A 7,882-nucleotide genomic window follows, 5' to 3' on the forward strand; every position below is an offset into this window, starting at 1 on the left:
ATAAATGATTTTAACCTCTCGTACCAAGGTAAACACATATTTATCAGATAAAACATGTATGGTACTAGATGGTACATATTTGTTATCGTTTCTAAAGATTTAATTTAGTTGATATACAGAAGAAAATATTTAAGCAAATATTAGGAACGTTAAAACCATGTTACTTTCCTTTTGTATGCACCATTCAAGTACCACTCATAAGTTGTTTTGAAAATATGATTTAAGTATGAAAACTGTAATCTTTATTGTACCAGTTCTTGTGTTTAGTTTACAAAACTGAATATGACTTTATCATATGAATATTGTTATATTTTTGTCTGTACAAATATAGGGAAATATATATAAAATATAACACGAATTGTAACATTTTATCAATTTTCAGGTTTTTTTGGGCTATATATTTACCCGTTTTCCACAATTGTTTCCATATCATGGTGTAGTGATATTGGGATCATAGTGGTTTTATTGGTGAAAAAAAAATCATTCAAGCTTCATCTGAAAAGTAAATGAAATCAAAACATAACCGCTACCGAAACCACGCAATGGCTTATATTTACTATGGGCAACTGAACCTTCCTAGCACCGTTTATTAGCTTTGTATAATATTTTTTTCATGTAAACAACCGTAGCATTTTATACATTTTATACATTCAAAGCTTCATCTAGTTACAGTTGTCTTCGTCAAAAGCTAACAATTATTAAGACAGATTTTCGAAGACGTCGAAAGATGAAATGCAATGTAAATGAAATCTGTATCAAGAGCAGAGCTATATATGGTTCTCAATTAAGATATTACCTGAACCTTTCAATGACTGTAATTGCTGGTGAAGATATCCGACTCGTGGTATCCGACAGAAACGAGGCTCTTCCTAACCACACCTTCAAAAGTGTCAATACCTGATAACATATGGGATCACTCACCACAAATAACGGAGCGATCGCATATAACAAAGAACAGTTGAATAAAGAATAAACTTGCGATTTTAGTTTTACATTTACACCTTTGATCATAAGCTAAATAGTTAATGTAGCAATCATAGCGTCATTTCAAATCATTTTAATTGTATGTCAAACATTATGATTTCATTTAACATAATTTCAAACTGACTGTTTAAGAAATTATTTCTTTATAATAAAACACATTTAATGGTGCCATGAACATTAATGCATATCTGGCGTATTATCAACTAAATTATATCATAAATCGGGTAATCAAAAAGCACGTCAAATCGCTTTGCTACCATTGGAATTGTGCTGTTCTGAATGTTTACTTTCTTAGCAAGGTTAGTTTTCAGTTGTTTTTTTTTTTCGTTTTTGTTTTTATATATATTATTTAATGCACGTAATATCCGTTTTTAAGTGAATGTCCATATCCTTACAGACTTTAACTGGTTACTGATATTATTTCTTTAGGGTGGTTGTGGGGCCAGCGGATAAATGCCATTTTTATTGTTACAATTCTAATCCACAATTTACTATTCAAACAGGGAACAAATAATAGAAAATAACACTTTCGGGGGTCATGGGTATGTGCTTGCTATTTTAAAACTTATTAATTTGAAACATCGAAACTCGCTCCATGTCATCCATAGGAACATTTTACATCGTAATGACCTCGATTCAGGAATACACTTATATTTATTATGATATTTTAACATTCATTGAATGACTGTCGTGAGAACAAATACCGTTTACAGATAAGCTTTGATGAAGTAAACTGATCATACAGAGAACTTTAGGTCTTGATTAGAAGTACTCCATGCAAGATTGTAAAACGGTTCGTTACACGCTTTTAAACATTTTAGCATATAATCCAATATTATATATTGATCTGAAATGAAGATGTTCTTTCTTAAAGCAGAAAAAGTAATATATATATATATGTGTGTGTGTGTGTGTGTGTGTGTGTGTGACCATGACTGAGAAACTGGGTCCAGATAAGGAAATTTGCCATTATCAGATTTTTGCATATTTAGAAAGTACATTCATTTAGAAATAAATCTCAGAGGAAAATCTTCAAAAGTTTTAGTTTTATGACAATTTTTGTATCATAGATATCAAAAATAAAAACAGAACATTTCAGTTAACCTTTCTTTCAAGTTTTGTATATCCCTAATTGAAATACAAATCAATATTTTCTATGAAACATAATTTGAATTATGTAACCATGGCAACATATTCTCTAAATTCCCTTTTCTAAAAAATACTTAATCAATACAACAGCTCAAGTTCAAGTTTCAAGTATTTTTTCTATTACAGTGCATATTTTTAACTTAGCCATAAATACTCAATACTCTCTCATTGCTATGACAGCATGATTCACAGTTGGTTATCATGGCAACATATCTAAAGCAATTGTTTTGGTTTGGTAAGGTTGTATTCAACATGTATGTATATGTCAATAAACTATTAACTGACTTGCTTAAACATGTCTTCCTCCATACTACAATGCACTTTCACAGGTAGTGTAACTAAAATTACAATATAAATAGCACAAAACAGGAAACACCTTAGAACTACTGGTACCGGTACCGGGGGTCGTTGGTTCGAGCCCCACTATGGCACCAGTACTGGTTTTTCCAGGAAGCGGACTCGAGAGTGGTTAAAATAAACTAAACGCTTTTCTCACAATTGAGCTAAAATAAATTTGTATAAACTAACTACCGGTATGAATATACAACTGTCAACTTTATTTATCAGTTCTATGACAAAATCATTAAATTTGTACTTTTCTATTAACGTGCATATTTTGATAGCATAGCCATACATACTCAATACCCTCTAATAATTATAACAGCATGATTTACAATTGGTTACCATGGCAACATATCTAAAACAATGGTTTTGTTATGGTATCATTGCATTTAAAATGTATGTTTATGTCAATAAACTCTTAATTGACTTGTATGAATATACAACTGTCAACATTATTTACCAAAAGGCAACATACCTATTCTAAATACAAAAAAAGACATATTTTTCTTAAAACACACAGTTATGAATGCCTGTACATATAGTTTCTGCAAGGTTCCTTTGAAAATCCAAATATCAGTATATTTTTGTATGAACTTTTTATTTCAACAACAATTTCTTTCTCTTATATCCACTTACTTTTTTCCAGTTCTCAGAGCAAACCTCGTCGATTACAATTTCAGTCTTTGGCACAAGAGGATTTGGACAAATTGATTCCTTTGACTTTTCAGGTAAACAATGTTCTCTTATATGTTGATAAAGGTGCCATTGTTTGGCTGATGTCAATCCAGGACAATGAGACACATTTGGCAATGTACCCATAGGAGGAGTAGATTTTAGTCGATTACAATTTCAGTCTTTGGCACAAGAGGTTTTGGACAAATTGATTCCTTTGACTTTTCAGGTAAACAATGTTCTCTTATATGTTCATAAAGGTGCCATTGTCTGGCTGATGTCAATCCAGGACAATGAGACACATTTGGCAATGTACCCATAGGAGGAGTAGATTTTATATTCAGTTGACTGTTACAACTGGACTGTCACTTAAGAGTTTCACAATTCCAGGTGTTTCTGCAGACATGAATAAGTGGTGATACTTTGTAATGTTCTTTACAGGTTTAAAATATTGTGACAGGAAATTTCACAGCTGATAGAATGTGACAGGTTTGGAATCAGCATTGACCAACTGTGCAATGTTATAACCTGTCTTTGATGACTGATCCACTGTGTCTGCAATATCATGTAAGGTCTCAGCATTCACCCTCCTCCATCGATTCTTCCAAATTCCAAAGTGCCAGTCAGGTTCAAACTTTGTATGGCCTGCAATCATCGTTGAATTCTCATTTGATCTATGATATCTTGTAACAAATAGGTAAATCAGTGAATATTTTATTTTAAATAATAAATCTGGGTGTCATTTGTTTTTTTCCATTAATTATATAAAAGTATCACTAATTGATAAAGGGTGATTCCTACAACCAATGCTCCACAAATTGACAGACAGACTGACAACAGGATGCTGCCAGTATATAAAATGTACTTTGTTTCGAATTGTGATAACTGCAAATAGCATGTTCTACAAACACATTTATTGTTATCATTATGTTAGCCCTTAATATGCTATATTTGTAAAATGGACTACTCCATCGTTCAATAGAAACAAGACCATTTATAGTTTGTAGGTGTTCTCATAGAAATTTTACCGACTGAATAGCAAACAGTGCAGATCATGATCAGACTGCACATATCTGTCTCCTGAGGTCCGACAGTTAAAATTGTACACAATTAACAGTTATCGAATACATGTATATAAAAATATAGTGGTTGTTATCTAATAAAATTCTGCACAGACCATACCAATAATTAATTTTATAAATAAATACGTATTTTCATAAAAAAATGTTGCAGTACTTGAGTGTAAACTAAGTTTGATTTAATTAATTGATTATTAAGTGTGCGTCTAGTATGTCAGAAGCTAAGCTAGCTTTTGTATTCCTGAAATGCTGCATTTTTGTCTTGAAAATTTTTAAAAGGTTGATATATGAATGGATACTTATTAGTCATACTTTTATGAAGCTTACACAAAGAGTCATAATTGAAAAGATGGTTAACAGTCTTCCTTTCTGCAACCTTCCATACACTGTAGTAACAATGTACTAATGTATGTATTGCAGAAAGATGAAAGAATATCCAGGAAAATGAAGCATCGGTATGAATACTTAAATGAGAAAATAGCTCAATATTGTATAAACTAAGGTCATGTTTCCTGTCCTCATTATCTGAAAATTTCTTCATTCTAATTCAGAATACACACTGTATCAAGATAAAGTAAATCTAACTGAGAGAATGTATATATAATGTATGTACTGTTGCCATGCCAGCAGTGAAGGGGCTAGTGAATAAATAATCTCATGGGCTCTAGCTTTACATAAATTATTTGTATATACTTTTCAAATTTTAATGATTTGCAAATGTAGGCAGGAGTTTCCTAGAAATAGTCATGGCAGAAAACTTCCAATATTACATAAACTATTTGTTACTGGCTAAATGGTACATATATTTCTTCAGCAATTATTTTTGTATACCCTTGTGTATAAAAGTGTTTTTAACATGAACTTAAAACCATATATATTTTTTGTTAAAAATAATGTATGTTGCCATGGTAACATATTTTTATTAGACATTCGTTTGCTTATGTAGACAGCATGTTCTTCTTTAAATATTCTGCTTAATTAAACTATACTGTGTAAGTTAATATATCCATATGAAATCATTTAATCAAAAAAAAAAGTAAAAGTTTGTTTTTGTAAAAATGTAAATCCATATCTAACAGATAAGAATAATCTTAGCCATATTAAGATAATTTGAATAGTCAAACAATTTCAAGAAAATTGACAAAATAACTGTTATTTTTATCGGAAAATAGTGCATTGCTGCCATGGTTATGTTAATTTGACTTTGAATTATTGTAAATACTTTTTTCTTGTTTATATATTCTATTTGTTAAAAACTGTTATGTAAGCAAATACATTTTATGAGTAATATCTGCATCAATAATAGACTGTTACCCGACGAATCTATCTTATAATGGCAAGAGTTATAACTGTGACATGTGTATCAGAAAATTAGTTATTCAAACAATTTCACATCAATTAACATGAAATGAGGGTTTTGACTTTTAAATACAAAGTAGACAGCGTTTGATGTAAATATGTACATTGATGCTAAAAAAAACAATACAGAGTTGATATCAAAGCCCATGGGCTATGTTAAGGATATGAATGGGTTATACAGTTCACTTGTATGCAAACAGTTATTACACATCTTGAGATATCATTCAGTTTGTTCTCTAAGTGTCGTAAAAACTGACAATGGTTCGCCATTCAACAGTCACGCCTTCTCGGATTTGCAGATCGCTTTGGTTTTAAACATAGAAAAAAATAACACCACTTCATTCGATGGCAAACGCAGAAGCATTTATGATGTAACTGTGATTTAATTGTCATTTCAGAAACGCATTTAAGTGGTGAAAAGGTTTTAGAGCTGTCTGACTATGTATGTTACATAACTGAAATAATTTTCATGTTAATGCACGTAATTCGTCGGATGGAGTTTGTACTATTGTAAAGAAATCATTTGTCAAATTTTAAAGTATTGAAATTTTAGACAAAAGCTTTGAGGGTATTTTATGGTTATGTTTTAAATCTAGATGTAATGATAACATTTTTACTGTCTGTGGTTGTTATTTGCCGGCAATGGGTTCTTCCAGTTAGGTAAATTTTGCATTTTAGGCGACTTCAATGCACGTTTGTCTGACATGTCTGATTATATTGAAGGTGTAGATAAATTGCCTTCAAGGGATGTAGTTGATTTTACTAAAAACACACAAGGTAATCACGAACAGTTTCTTGATAATCATCAGTTCATAACTATTGAGTAAGAAGTCGAGCAATATTAGAACATTCAAAGCAGATACACATTTAACATTTGGCTTTGCTGAGTTTGAAATAAGAATATTTGGACTCTTCATGCCAGACTCTACCATAGGGAACTGTCGTCACTATTTTTGGAGCGATTTTTTTATAAAATTCTGAATTTTATGATGTTACTGATGAACGCGATGAGCTAAAGCATATGTAACAAATAGATATAAACAGGAATATTAATCTTAGTTTTGTTTTGAATAGTATTTTTTAATATTTTGATTTTAACACTCTATGCAATTATTGTGTTTTGACTTTTTGGTTCATCAAAAAAGCTGAGGGAGACCTGAGTAGACATCTTGTCTGCTGTAAAACTATTCTAGATAAGATGATTTAAGTTATTACATGTTTTCTGTTTGATTCTGGACATAATAGAAAATATATTTTTACTGTTTAGATTTTCATAAGCAATTCATTGTATTTTTGCCTTAAATGTTAAAAGTATATTTTCAGACTGATAGGTGTACAAAGATAAAGATTTATCCCACTTTCACATGTCGATCATTACCACATCGCACAACATCGTGGCAGGTGGCATTTACAAGACAAATATATTCGTATTCTTTTGAGCATTGGAATACTGTAAAACACTAAAAAAGATAATAGGTAAGGGTAGATTTCTCGGAAGCACAGAGCACCAAAAACACAGCCCCAGAGCCACGCATTTACATTTTAGGCCCACAACAAAAAGAAGCTGTAATGGAAAAAATATGTCAGACGGGTTGCTTCAAACATCCAACAAGTACATATTAATATAAGCTAAATATTAATAAAGGGGAAGGAAATGGTAAGGGGCGAAATTGGGTCGGGGGTGGGAGAGGAATCCGAAGTGGAAAGTTGAACAAGGACAAATATACAAGGGAATGCCATTTTTAAAAAAAAAAACAGTCGCACTACAACGTAAACCACAATAGCGCAGACACTCGTGTACCAAAGACAAACACACAACGACGATAAACTGAATAACATAGAAAAACAAACAAGCAACACATAAGAAAACAGTAGGGCACCGTAATAGACTCACAAGCTTACAAACGCACCCACACTAGTAGGAAAAAAACAATCAAGTACCGTCTAGGGATTCGGCTGCCAAAATAAAGAGGAGCCACGAAAACTTACTAAAATTAAAGGGGAGGGGATGCAAAAAGTAGCGTAAATGCAAGGGAAAGGAGAGGGCAAAAGGGGGAGTGGGCGGAGGAAAAACGCTTACAACAAACAAGAAAACATACGCAACACACAATACAAGACAGACAAAACAACCTGTTGAAAATAGGGGCACCGCCTTGGAACGGTCAGTAACCTAAAGAAAGGAAACTGGGGGTTTAAACGCGTTTAGGGCATGCCAACCTCGCACTTACCCTATCTTCAAAAAGTTAAAGAAGACAATGTAAATAAAATCCCCACTTAGAAAGGCTCTAACATTAGTG

Source organism: Mercenaria mercenaria, unplaced genomic scaffold (assembly GCF_021730395.1).
Source record: "Mercenaria mercenaria strain notata unplaced genomic scaffold, MADL_Memer_1 contig_3475, whole genome shotgun sequence".
NCBI lineage: Eukaryota > Metazoa > Mollusca > Bivalvia > Venerida > Veneridae > Mercenaria > Mercenaria mercenaria.